This window comes from Choloepus didactylus, chromosome 6 (assembly GCF_015220235.1).
Source record: "Choloepus didactylus isolate mChoDid1 chromosome 6, mChoDid1.pri, whole genome shotgun sequence".
In the NCBI taxonomy this organism is placed as follows: domain Eukaryota; kingdom Metazoa; phylum Chordata; class Mammalia; order Pilosa; family Megalonychidae; genus Choloepus; species Choloepus didactylus.
This window is the reverse complement of record NC_051312.1, coordinates 46,649,744-46,662,993: the sequence shown is the minus strand read 5'-3', so window position 1 is coordinate 46,662,993 and position 13,250 is coordinate 46,649,744. Positions and strand designations below refer to the sequence as shown.

The 13,250-nt window shown below is 37.6% G+C and overlaps 1 protein-coding gene across 7 annotated transcripts in view; it reads left to right on the top strand.

Annotated features, from left to right (window-relative positions):
* The first annotated feature begins 3,412 nt into the window (after positions 1-3,412).
* The window catches only part of HIPK3 (homeodomain interacting protein kinase 3), a 147,258-nt gene continuing 137,420 nt past the window's right edge, over positions 3,413-13,250 (top strand). For 3 of the 7 annotated variants that reach the window (XM_037838941.1, XM_037838940.1, XM_037838942.1), the window contains exon 1: positions 3,414-4,008. The gene's annotated coding sequence lies outside the window, so the exon portion shown is untranslated. Of the gene's footprint in view, positions 4,819-13,250 lie in introns of all 7 variants that reach the window. The other 4 variants (XM_037838944.1, XM_037838943.1, XM_037838936.1 and 1 more) reach the window with 3 other exon arrangements.

Here is a 13,250-nt window from a genome sequence, read left to right as displayed (position 1 = left end):
GCTCTCAAACAATTGTGACTGTTTTTGCAGTCTGAGTTTTCGGAGGGGTTCATACTGCTTGCATAAAAAAGTGATACTTTCATTTTGCAAATATTTATTGCATTCCTTTTATATGCCAGGTTCTGTTCTAGGCTCTGGGAATAGAGCAGCCAAAAAAGCAGATCAAAATTCCTGCCTTCAGGGAGCTTACCTTCTATTGAGGACGGGAAAAAAATATTATATATATACATATAGTAATATCTTAGTGGAAGGAGCTAAAGCATAGAGAGAGATAGGGAGTTTGTGTTTATTTTTAGGTCGATATTGCTAAGGGAGTCACTGAGGAAAGAGCTGAAAAGGAGGTGGGTGGAACTTCAGGAATGTTCTAGGCAGAGGCTGATCCACGAACCTGAGGAGGGGGAGTGACTGGAGTCTTTGAGGAACAGTGTGACTGGAGTGGGGAGCAAAAAGTAGGAAATGAGTTTCTTGTGGGCCACTTCTATGCAGGGTCTTACAGACTTTTTAGGCCATTGTAAGGCTTTTAGCTTTTGCTCTGAATGAGAAAGGAAGTCCGTGGAAGGAAAAGAAAATTCCAACAATGTGGAAAGAAGAAAATAAATGGTTCCCACCCATGGTTCCCTCACCCAAAGCCCAAGGCTGTTTTGATCATGTTGCACCCCTTCTTAAACCATTCAACGGCTCTTAAACCAATCTGGCTCTTGCCTCTCTCTCCTTCCACCCTCATCTGTTTCCACTTATCCATTCACTCTGACTAAACTGTCTTTCAGTTCCTCAAAACTTTTTTCAACATGGCTTTGGCATATACCTTATCTTTTGCCTCAAATGTTCTCCCACTCTTCTCCCTGTTTGGGTTAATTCCTACACATCCTTCAGAACTCAGTGTTTGTTCATTCACTCGTTCATTTAACCTGTATGTTTTTGTACAAGGCCCTGATCTTAATGATCTTCTGTCACCATATTAAAATTCTTAATTTTTTAGCCAGGAGACCCACTTTTTGGTTTTGCACTGGGCCCCATAAATTATGTAATGGGTCTTGGTGATCTTATACTGTGTGTTATTGCCTTGGTGCTGGGGATACAATGGAGCACAAGAAAGATATGCTCTCTGCTTTCATGGAAATTTTAGTTTAGTTCAAGAGGTAAATATTAATCAAATAAACAGAAAGAAACATAAAAATGCAACTGAGATAAATGCTACAAAGGAAAGTTATCCTATAGGAATTTGGCTTAGTTGGAGAAGTAGGGAATTCTTACCAGAGGAAGCAAGTGTTTAGTTGAGTCTTGGAGAATAAGTGAACCAGCCTTTTAAGGCTTCCCCACCTTCCCATTTGTATATGTTCCAGTCTGTGCTCTCACTGTACTCTGTACTTCTCTTTTTGTAATGCTTAATATTGTAATTGATTATTTGTATAATAGCCAACTTTCTGGAGAAAGTATCAGCTCACTAGGTGTCTCCCTGTCCACTTTTGTATACTCAGAGCTTAGCACAGTATCTGGTACATAATATATATGCAAATATTTTAAAATAAAAGGACAATTAGTTTTTTTGGTGTACAGTCTTTTTATGCATAATTATTTTTCATACATAATTTAGTAGATTGTATTTCTTAAAGAATTTAGCATAATTCCCATTTTTTTTTTTAACTTTCCACAAAATAGTTAATCAGGGGTTTTGAGAAATTATATGGTTGCCAGTGTTCAGAATGGATTGGAGGGGAAGAGACTGGAGGTAAGGAAACTAAGGTGGGACACAATAGTAATCATAAAATTATAAAGTGCAGGAGTGCTTGAATTAAGCGTTCATTTACTTATTTAGCAACATTTACTAAGGACTTCTTATTATAATCCAGGCACTGCATTAGGCCCTAGGAATGTAATGGTAAAAACAAAACGTTTTCAGCCCCTTCATAGATTTAGCAATGCCACAAATACAGAAAATAGAAATCTGTTAGAGATGGCTTAGAGAAATGTTTGTAAGAATTCTTTAAGTTTGAAGTTCTAATGGAACATTTTCCCTGATACATTTTTTTCTATTGTAACTTTTTACTTTAATGATTTTATCCTTTTTTGGTTCTTTTAACTATTGCTTTTTTTTTTTTTTTAAGTGACTAAGTACTAATTAAAAAGGAATGCTTAATATGCTGCTATCTCTCTGATAGTCACCATTTGGTTCGCTATTTTGGTAGCCTTTTCAAATGGTTATCCTAACTTGAAGAAAACCGCTGTCATTTGAAAATGTTATTTCCAATGGACTCAGGATATACTTTCCTGTTCTTTTTTAGAAGCATCGTTCCAAATACTTTTATTCTAGTTTGAAAAGCAGCAGGGAATAAAAGTGCAGCAAGTTTGCCCTGCACCAGTTATGCAATAGAAAATGTGTGGGGATAAATATTTATGTGGTAAATTCAAAACTTCTTGTGAAGATTATGAAGGGAACAAAGAAAGGACACTTCCATTCCCGAGAGTAAGATGTTCTGTTCCCAAATGGTTAAAATTCAGAACACAAAGAAGCAAAGGAAATTAGTATTAAAAAAAAATTCAATCAAAATGATCGGTAAAGGTTATTTTAAAAGGTCAGCTGTTTCCTAGCGAAAAGAGGAAGGCGAGAGAGAGCAAAGACCAGGGCTTTGTTGTGTATAATCTCGGTCAAGCTCACTCACACTTCTTTGAATCCGTCCTAGCATTAAAAAATCAAGAGTTTGAACCAAGGGTCTCTAAGGATCTTCCATCTCTAAAATTCTATGGTTCTATGATTACGTGTTTTGAGATGGGTCATTCTGTTGATTTCCTAGTCTCCAGGAGGGAGGCAACAAGTCTCTGGGGGTGTAACTGACTAACTTGATGGAAGGTTATCAACTCAGAGGTGGGTGAACTTCATAATCATGGGATTTTGGACCCTAGACATGCTCTTGGGAAGTTTCCAAGAGGGCCTTTTCCCCGTTCATGAACCTGATTTTACAAGTCTCTTGACTCTTTGGGATGAGAAAGCGGGAAAGAACTATTTTTAATTGGGATTGTTCACTCGACTAAGCATTTCTCCTTTATTTTTGGACCCTTAAAAAAAAAAGGGCAGATTCTGTTGGAGTGAAAAGGGGAATTATGAATACGGGATCTCGAAAAGCCTGTAAACTCCTGCTTCCGCCTTTTAACCCTTTCTTTGAAGGCTGGGATTTTTCAATGTTTTGATGGGGTGGACCCAGACGTTCAGAACAGAATAGGGGGTGATGGACGCTTCTTTTGAGGGAGGCTTGGAAGGAACAAGATCCTGGTCCGACCGAGCGGGGCCGCCCCGCGGGCTCTGAGCGACGAGGGAGCGACAAGGGCGCGGCTGCGGGCGGGACCCGGGGAGGGGCTTCGCGGAGGCGCCGCAGCCCGAGCCGAGAGGGGCCGCCCCGGTTCGGCGCGCTGCGCTGCTGGGCGGGCGGTGGCGCTGCGGAGGCGGTGGCCGAGGCCGGCGGGCGCGGAGGAGGGGCCCGAGACCCGGGCGGCCGGCGGCAGCTGCCTCGGTGACGACTGGCGGCTGCACGGCGATCTGAGGAGACCGAGCCGCGGGCCCCGCCGTCTCTCCTCTCCCGGCTGTCTCCTTTCTCCTCCATTCCCGGCAGGGGCATCAGGAATGGGCCCCAACCGCCGCGGGCCCCGCACCCTGCGCCGCCCGTAGGCCCCAGCAGACGGAGGTCGGTCGGCCGGCCTCTCGCCACCCCTCGCCCCAGCCAAGCGGATCCCACCCCAAATCCCCGGGAAGGAAGATGAGGGAGACGGGCCTGGTGCTCAGCAGCCACAGTAGTAGCAGCAGCAATAGCAGCGGTCGGGAGAGGGTGTTTTGCCGTTTCCTCTCAGCCGCCAGGACAAGATGGCAGCGGCCGCGGAGAGGGGCTGAGCCCGGGCTGGGTGGTGCCGCCTGCTGAACCGCCTGGCTCCCTGTCCCCGGCACGGCCCCGCACCCCACCCCGGACATGCTCAGGGCTGCGGCCGCCCGAAGAGGGGAGAGCGCTGGCCTCTAGGAAGGTAAGAGAGTTGAATGAGGGGCGCTCCCATTCCGGGGAGGGAGGACTGGGGCCGCCCGAGGGGCCCATTCGGGCCTGATACCCTCGGAACGGTCCTATCCCCCGCACCTTTCGCGCGTCCTGCGTCCCCATCTGCATTCCCAGCGCTCGCGTCTCCCCTTTTCCGTCCAGGGCCCCGCTGTGTGGTCGGGTCCGGGCGGCACCTTCGCCGCGGGTTACCCACTAAGCCGGAGGCCGCCGGGCGCGGGGGCTGTGCGTGGTTCCTGTGAGCGGTGGCGCAGCCTCCGGGAAGCCGCGCTTGGGCCCGGCCGGGCGGCCCCGGCCTCCTCCTGCCAGGGTTGCGCAACGGCTCTTCCCAGCAACCGAAGTTTTGTTTAGCCCCACAGGGGGCCTCTTTTCCTCCACCCCAGCCCCAGGCCGTAACTACGGATACCTCTTTTCTTTGGTTAAGGGGAACAAACACAAACACGCCCGCACGCACACACGCAACTTGAACGCCCCACCCGATGGCTGCCTCCCTGGCTTTGTGGCCCGATCACCAGCGTTGCGGAGCGGCGGGTTTGAAGGGTGTCAGCTCCGGAGACGCGAATGCGTGTGATTGTTGGGGAGGAGAAATGTGATGCGCGGCTTCGCGTCCCCTCGCTGCGCCCGGAGGAAGGCGTGGCGGCCGCGCGGCGGGGCTGTTGCCGGCTTCTCTCGTTACGGTGGCGGCTGCCCGCTTCCCTTCGCGGCACAGGGAGAACTCGCGGAGAGACTTCTACTGAGGGTATGTCTTATTCCCTGTCAAGAGGAGGACGTCTGTTTTAAAATGGTAAGTGGCTCTCGGCGAAGCCTGTGGTTTCCCAGTCTTATCTCTGCTTGAGGAATTGGGCTGAAGGGTGTATGCGTAGGTTACCCTGGACCTGCTACGGAGTAGTCATAACACGTTCAGTCCTTGAACCGTGTTGTTTTCACAACCTCTTGCTACCCTGTTAGGGAATTTATTTTTCCACCTGTCAGTTCGCTGTTTCTAATTGTAAGGAGCTTCTGTTAGCAACAGCAAAGTTTTCACGTTATCGTCCAGTTTACAGGGAAAACTAATGGTGGGTTCTGTTGTCAACTTTGTTTTGATATCTCTGATACTGGGGCGGGTTAGTAGGTAAACCAGTCTGTTCTTATGCTTTTGTGTGCACCTTCTATTTGTTTGAATATCGGCTGACTTTTTTTTTTTTTTTTTTTCGTTTTTAGATATTTGCTTTTAGCTGTAGCTTCTGAAGTGGAAGTATTTATTTTCAAACCATTTGTGTATTTCAAAGATTTAATCCTGTGTGCTTTAAAGAATTTTAAGAGGTTCCTATTTTGATCAGATTTTTGGTTAAAACTTTTGAGCAGGATCCATGGGTTCTGTATTTCATTCCAATTAAAACATTTTTATACTACGTTCTCAAATTCAATTCTTAGAAGTTGGGCTAGTCTCACCATATGTTGATAAGTCTAGATTCTGCTTGTGTTTGCAAGTGTTGTGCTAATTTTATACAATGAGCAATGATAAAGTTTTGATAGGTCAACATTAAGCTTAGTGTTTTAAGTAAACAAAATACGACTGACCTTTTAAAAATAGTTTTATTGATTCTTATAACTCCATGCCTATAAAAGCAATTAAAATTTAATCAACCAAATAACAGTTTTTACTTTTAAGTTAACGTAGTGTTTCTTGGTATATTTATAGGTGCATTCATCAAACTGAAGGGATTCTTACTTATGAAATATGCTCAACCTGTTTGAGGTTTATTTTTCTATTTATTTTTGAAACATATCCATAATTTGTGTGAAAATAGAGGTGTGCTAAAATAGTTGAGATTTTTGGATATCTGTTTTTTGCACTGATGGGAAAATTGAATAACAATTTAATTTCTTCCTTAATTTTTTTTTATTCTAGGCAGTATATTTGCTAAAAAAAATAGGGAGAACCTGAGATTGAAACTATGTTTTAAAAGGTAAAATGAGCTTAAAATCTGGAACAGAACTGGCCACTAAATGTTTCAAATTTATATTTGGATATTGCTGACTACAGTACCTAAACATACATATTAGGGATTGTAACATGGTGAGTCAATCTTACTTTATTGTCATAGTACCTTTTCCATTGAACTAGTTATTATTTTGCTTATAAACCAGTCATTGGCTTCTGGGCATGGGGTTTAGAGTCACATTAAAGTGGGTGTTTTCTATGAGATAATTCTTGTAAACATCCTTGAAAAGAAGCTTAGATCATACTGTTTTAATGTTTTGGATGTTCTGTCATGGGATACTGTAAAATGGAGTGCCAATTACAGAGATAGGTTGCTGTAGCAAGTATGGCATGGGTACCTAAGTATTTAAGTTTAATAGAAGGCATTGAAAGCCTTTTTTTCCCCTTGCAACTTTAAAGGCAACAGCTATCAAATGAACTTTTTGATAGAACTTTTATTTTAAAAATTTGTTACATGAACATAGAAGGCATTTGAAAGGGAGGAGGGGGAAAATGTAAATTTCAGAATGCTGGAATACTGATTCCCAAACCTGACCCAGCTATTGAGTGGAGTATTTGTTTGCTTGTCATTTTCCATTTGAAGTTTAGAATGACTATTATTCTGATAACTTTTGAAGTTAGCATATTTTCAGGTAGGATTTAACTTAATATTCTGATCTCATTGCTGCAGTTCACCAAGATTATATGGTAGGCTAGAATTGCACTATTGGTTGATCGAAGGCATAAAAATATAGTTTCTACTGCAGTGTCATATTTCAGTTTGGAGATGAAAAGATGGCATGGCAATTTTTAGATTTAAGGGTATTCTAAGAAACTTTGAAATTTTCCATATTTAAAATATCCCTGCAGACTATTAGAGGGCACAGAGTAACTTGCTATATGATTATATTGTTGATGCCAAAATAAATATTCATGTTGTAGAATTTCTGGGTTGCAGCTGTTCTAATTTCCTAATGTCCGAAGCTGAGACCTCCAATGTGGTATGTTTAACTTGGAAGTTACTTCTGAAGACAAACTACTAGGACTTTGTTAAAATGGAGGAATCTGTCAGTGTGTGTGTGTTTTTAATGGCTGCCCCCCCACCCCCATTTATTGGGATGTAGTATTTCTCTTTGTGGGAATAGAGGGAACAACATTAAGTTGCTGAAAGCTTTGTTATGGGTAGCCTGTGTATATGATACAAATATGAGTCTAAAAGAATTATTTTAAATGTCCTTACTGGTTCTGGATACAGCAATGTAAAAATAGATCTTTCCTAGCAACTTTAAGCACTTAAATATAAATTGAATAGGGTAGGGATATATATTTGGAGTAAAAGTTTTGAATCAATGGACGTTTTTAGGATAATCAAGGCACTTATGTGGCAAATGAAGTATCGTTCACTTTTTTGTTGTTGGTTTTGTGTGATTGAGTGGTTTTGGGGAAAACCGTTTAATGTGAGCTGCTTCTGTAACTTTGTCATAGCTTTTCTTTTTTTTTCCTTAGTGGTTTTTAGCACCAAGGTACAATAGCTGTTTGGAGGATGAATGATATATGTTTTACATGTTAGTCAAATTAGACTTAGAACTTTTTGGCAGATCAGGCTGTTCTCAGTTGATAATTGGGCCCTATTTGCCTACACAAACACAACACTTTGCCTTGATTCTGAGACACACTGTTTTTGCTAGGAACCTAGAGATGCTGCTTTAATACTTGTGGAAATTAAAAGAACTGGACAAGTATCGAAAATACCTTATTTTTAGGGTGACACTTTAGTTCTGGCCTGGTTTGGGGACAATTAAGTCCTCTAAGTGTGAATTTTTCCCTCCTATGGAACACTGAGTGGGAGGGAAGTTGTGGGGTAGGTAAGATAGGGGACCCTGGGCAGTACTAGGGCAAGAGGTTGATTTAATTGGATTTGAGAGTTTGAGAAATCTGTTCAAATTGCTAGAGACCAGAATTCACTTAGTTATAAAGTCAATGAAAAATTGCTTTGGCTTGAGGGAAAGACTAAAAATTAGCTGGTGACACCTGCTAAATCATCAGTCTTGAGAAAAGATAACATTTCTGTTTATCATCCTTGACTTCAGTTTTTTAAATCTTTTTTTTTTCCCTTTACTTCCCTTCCTCTTGTGTCTTTTTTTGCCTTCATTCTGAAAGATGTTCACTTAATGTTGAATTTAGGGAAGATAAACTTTCTATATAATTCTTTAAAAGTGTCTTATGTTACAGACCTAACCTGGATAGAAGTGTGAAGAGCATAGAACTTCTTACTGCTTTAAAGTGAGTTTGATTTACAGGATTTTGTTTTGTTTTTTAGTTGTGGGGGATCCTTAAAAATAAAACTAAGGAACAAATAATACATGGGTTTAGTTCTTCAAACTGTGTGAATTAAAACCCAGACTTCTCTGATATGTCATATAATCCATTTTATCTTCCTGAGATAAATGCCTCTTTTTTTAACGATTAGATTTCCAGATATACTTTTCACCTTGCATTTTTTTTGATGCTAATCTTGTCACCTTTTTTTTTTTAAAAAAAACAAGAAGACTGCAGTTAGATGAAGTGGGGATTTTAATGGAGATTTAATTTATAGAAGAATAAATGGAAAGTGGAGTTTTGCTCCATTGAGCTGTACTTTTCTCATTAGGTAAAGATCTAAGTTGTGAGAGACTGATGTTTTAGCATAACTCTTGGTCACATTGAAAATAAGGATTGCCGGGGCTGGTCAGATATCTTCCTTTTATTTTGCATTATTGTTTATGCTATGGAATACCTTTTTGAGTTGGAAAGAAATTGTTTGTTTTCGTAGGTATTGAAATAAATAGATGAATAGAGCTGTCACTCCTTTTAAATTTTTTTAGTCATTTATTATATTTGATTACATATGGCCAACCAAGAAAACTGTCTTTATGATTTTGACAGAAAACATAAAACTTTGCTGTAGTTGACTAGCCAATTACTCTATTTTAGAAAAATTTTAAATAAGTATTTTATTTGCCAAAAGCACTTATATTAACTCCAAATTCCTTACCTTCCTCTGTTTTGTGCATGTTATTCATAAATTATGCAAAATATTTTGCCGAGTTTTAAAAAGCAAAATAGTACACTTTGAAACATTTATAGAAGAAAACTTGTTTACAAAATGTTTCCTACCCTATAGAGCAGATATTTAAAGGCCTAAACATTTGATTTGTGTATGTTTTGACTGTGCATTATCTGTTTAATAATACAAAAAGAGTCTGGTAGGTTTGGTAAACTATACGACTTCAGATATATAATGCTACAGGTTTAAATAGTTAATAAGTTAGATAGAGTGATAACATATTGAAAATTGAACCTGACTTCCCAGAGACGTTTCTTACAAAGTGTACTTTAAATTAATACTTCTGAGGGCTTTAAATATATAATTTATTACAACTTCTATTGAGATTAAATAGGGCATGGTGACATAAAGTCACAATGAAAATTACAGGTTATTCTACTATATTACCTGTAGCTTTGATGCTATGGATCACCACATTCTCAAGTAAACAGAACACAAACATGTTTTAGGCCAACATGTAATCAGACAGTTTCATTGGTGACCATATTCATATCTTTGTATAATACTAGTTGTAGTTTTGTATTTTAATTTAAAATAGAAATAGAGTTGGGTCAAAAAATATTAGATTTTAAATCTAATAAGGTTTAAATCTTTTGTTGTAATTAGATCACAGGTTCTGGCAACAAATGAAATCTTTTAGTGTATAATATGATGGTAAAATGTTTGTATGAAGACTATATATACTAGTATGTACTTGAATGGCCACTAAGTGCAAGGTACTGTGCTATGAATGAGGAAAATAAGACATGGTTCCTCCTTTGAGCAAGTAGTAGGTAAAATTAGCTAAGTACTATAAATTTTTTTTTAATATTTGTATATGTGCACCAGACTCTGGAAAACACTAAGAAGAATAATGATTCAAATATAGCACATTCAAGGTTTTTAAGACTTTATTTCATTTTGTTAAATATGAAACATTTAAGTAATATTTAAAATGTCAGAAAGTGTTCAGCTTCTTCAAGTTGCGTTAATATTCATTGTTTTTATAGTATTTAAAGAACAAAATCATTTAAAAATATGAACAAAAATTGTTGAATTTTATTTTTGTGATAAACTTTTCCATCAAGGCTAACTAGTTTAATAGTGTAATTGTCTTGTAGGGACAACTTGCAAAATCTCTTTAAAGTATCGCACGTCTGAAGGTGTCCAGTTTGAAATTGTTTCCCACAATTCATAACCTATTAGAAATCAACTATAATATATTTTAGGGAAAGATTTTATGTATGTATATATAGCATCTGAACTGTTCCTTCAGGTCAGATACCATGCCTTATGTGCTCAATAACACTCTTACACTACCTGTTCTGAGCTCTCAACTCATATTTTGAACTGCCTATTGAAAATCTCCATATTTTTGTCTCACGGGTACCTCAAACTGAATTATCTTATTTCCAAATCCATTCTGTTTTTTGTATTCTCTATCTGTTACTCTGACTCATTGCAATTGCAGTTTATGCTTGAAACTTTAAATCTTAAAATATTTGTTTCTTGTGTTGACATTAAAAAAATACAGCTGTATATTGCAAAGCAAAATTTGTCAATATTTATCAAGTCCCATTTTTTGAAAATCCATACTAAGAAAATTAAGAATGTGTACAAAAAGCTATTTCTATGAAAATGTTCATTACAACTTTATATGAATAGTGAAAAAAAATGGAAAAAAAGTGGTCCAGCAAAGGGAGAATAGTTAAGTAAATTATAATATGCATGTGTAGTGGAATATTGTGCTGCTATTCAAAATAATGGTTAAGATATAGCCTAAAAGAGAACAAATTGGCTTATCAAGTCATACCTATATAATGATTGTAAGTATATAATAAAACAAACATACATTGAAATGACTGGAAGGAAATAGGCTTTTTTTCCTGAATATTTTGTAATTTTGCAGTAATTGAATAATTTAAAAGTGATTGCTATGCTAAAATTCTCTCCGTTCCTGGAGTGAACCATGTGTATGTTTTCAAGTTTTTGTAACAAAATATGTTAAATTTCACATGTTAATCTAGTCTACTGTTTCTAGCAGTTTGATTCCAAGTAATGGTACTGGCTTAGTAGTAATTTTTACTTGGTTTCCATGGTTTCTATGAATACATAACATTGTAAGTGTTAACGTGGTAAGTAAACATTGTTATATAGTAATGGTATATTCATGTATAATTAATATGTAGTTTTATTTTTGCATTTGAGAATCTGTATAGACTTCTTGTGCAAATGCCTGAAAAATGGCATGAGGTCAGTTTTGGCCAATAAGAAATTTTTAGTTGCTTTCTGAGAATAAATTTCTCATCAGTAAACTGTAATTACTTTGCAGCCATTTTTAGTCAAATGATTGATAATTTAAAAAGTTGTGTTCCTTGGGATCAGTGGTTAACATTGATTTCTAACCTTAAAATGTGTTAGCTATTAGTTATTTATGCAACTTCAGTTTTCTTGATCTTCCTTTTGTCTTTTTATATGTTGATGGCATTTAAAAAATTCTTTTCAGATGGATAAATCTGAAGAAAGAAATTTTTCTTATCATTATAATTCTGAGACATATAATTTTATAGTACTATGTATTGTCAGTGTGGCATTTTATACTAATGTAAAAAAAATTCTGAGTTTTTCTGTGGAGCTTGCAATAGATTAAAGAAATATTTATGTTGTGACCTTATTAGGTTCATATAACTCTGCACAGTTTTAGTGCACAGCTTATCACAAGCAAGCCAACAATATGTCCCTTAAAAAGTTAATAATTAGTCATAGAGTCAAACAGAAGCAGTTTTAATGGATTTTTAAGAATTCAGTGTCCTTTCTTTTTAGGGTACTGTTTTGAGAAACAGTTTTCCTCCTTAGGATTTTGTCTTAGGTTATTCTCCTTCAACTTTTCCTGTATTTCCTAAGGAGATCTGTTGTAAATCTCTGCCTCATTCCTTTCCTCAAATTTGTGATGAGAATAAAAAGATCTTTGCATTTCTTGACACGTTCTCATTTCCATTCCTCCTGTTTTCTGACTTGATACCACACTTTTCTGAAGCACCCGGTCTCCAGAAGCCATTGTGAATGGCCATCACAATTGACAAGACATATATTATAGTTTAACTTTGAAATGTAAAAGAGTATATATAAGGTGGCATATCTGATAACTGAAATATGACTAGAGGGAGAACATAATTGTAGAAATTAAAAATCTTTGAATTCAACAGTGTAGATCACATCAGGATCATACTTGATATAATTTGGAAAGTAAAAATTGTTAACTGTTTTGTTAAATTTATATCAAGCCTCACCTCAAAATGGCTTTCATAAAGATTCTTCAAAACCAAAAGTACTATAATCAAGCTTATGCAAATGTAAATATTTGTCTTTTCAGTTCCTCCCAATGCTCAACTCTATTATTTGTGTTGAGGGAGAGGATTGGGGGGCAGCCACTGTTCTCACTTCACTGGTTTTTAGAATTAAAATTCTTGTGATATACATTACATTCAGGTATGAATGTAGAACTTTGTTCTATTAGAAATAGGAAATGGGTGTCTTAAGATTGTTTAGGGTAGCCCATATGTTTGAAAAGTTTGTGGAACTTGATCTTTGATTCTATAGATGTTCATATAGATTTTTGAATTCTCTCTTATCAAATCATATTTATCAGCAGAATTTCTTCTTCCTTTATATTTCAGTATTAACAGTGGTCATTTGATCAGTTATTAATCTAGGGTCCAGCTTCATCTGTTTGAGTTGTTTGGAGGCAAATTAGATTAGGAGGTCTTCTGGTAAGAATCATCTGACTTTTGCCTTCCTAATCTTTAATATTTGGTGTTTATCTTTCCATGAAAGTTAGTTACATGGATTTTTATGAGAAAAGTTTCATGGTGGTTCTTTTGGGACAGATTTTCCCATAAAGTAGAAAAGTAATACATTTGGCTTTCTGTTAAGAGAGTTGGTCATTATCCAAACTTAAAAAACTGTTTGCTTTTTCTAACAATTCATTGGTCGATATTCGTCATTGAATGAAGAATTTAAATAAAAAATTTTTCTTTTGTACTTAAATTTTATAAACTAGATTTGAGTTGTTAACCTTAAGGTTTACTTCAAGGAAGAGAGTGTCAGGTGAACTTTTTAAGTCAACCTCTCAGTATTTCTGTTTCTGATTTTTTATTTTTATAGTTTT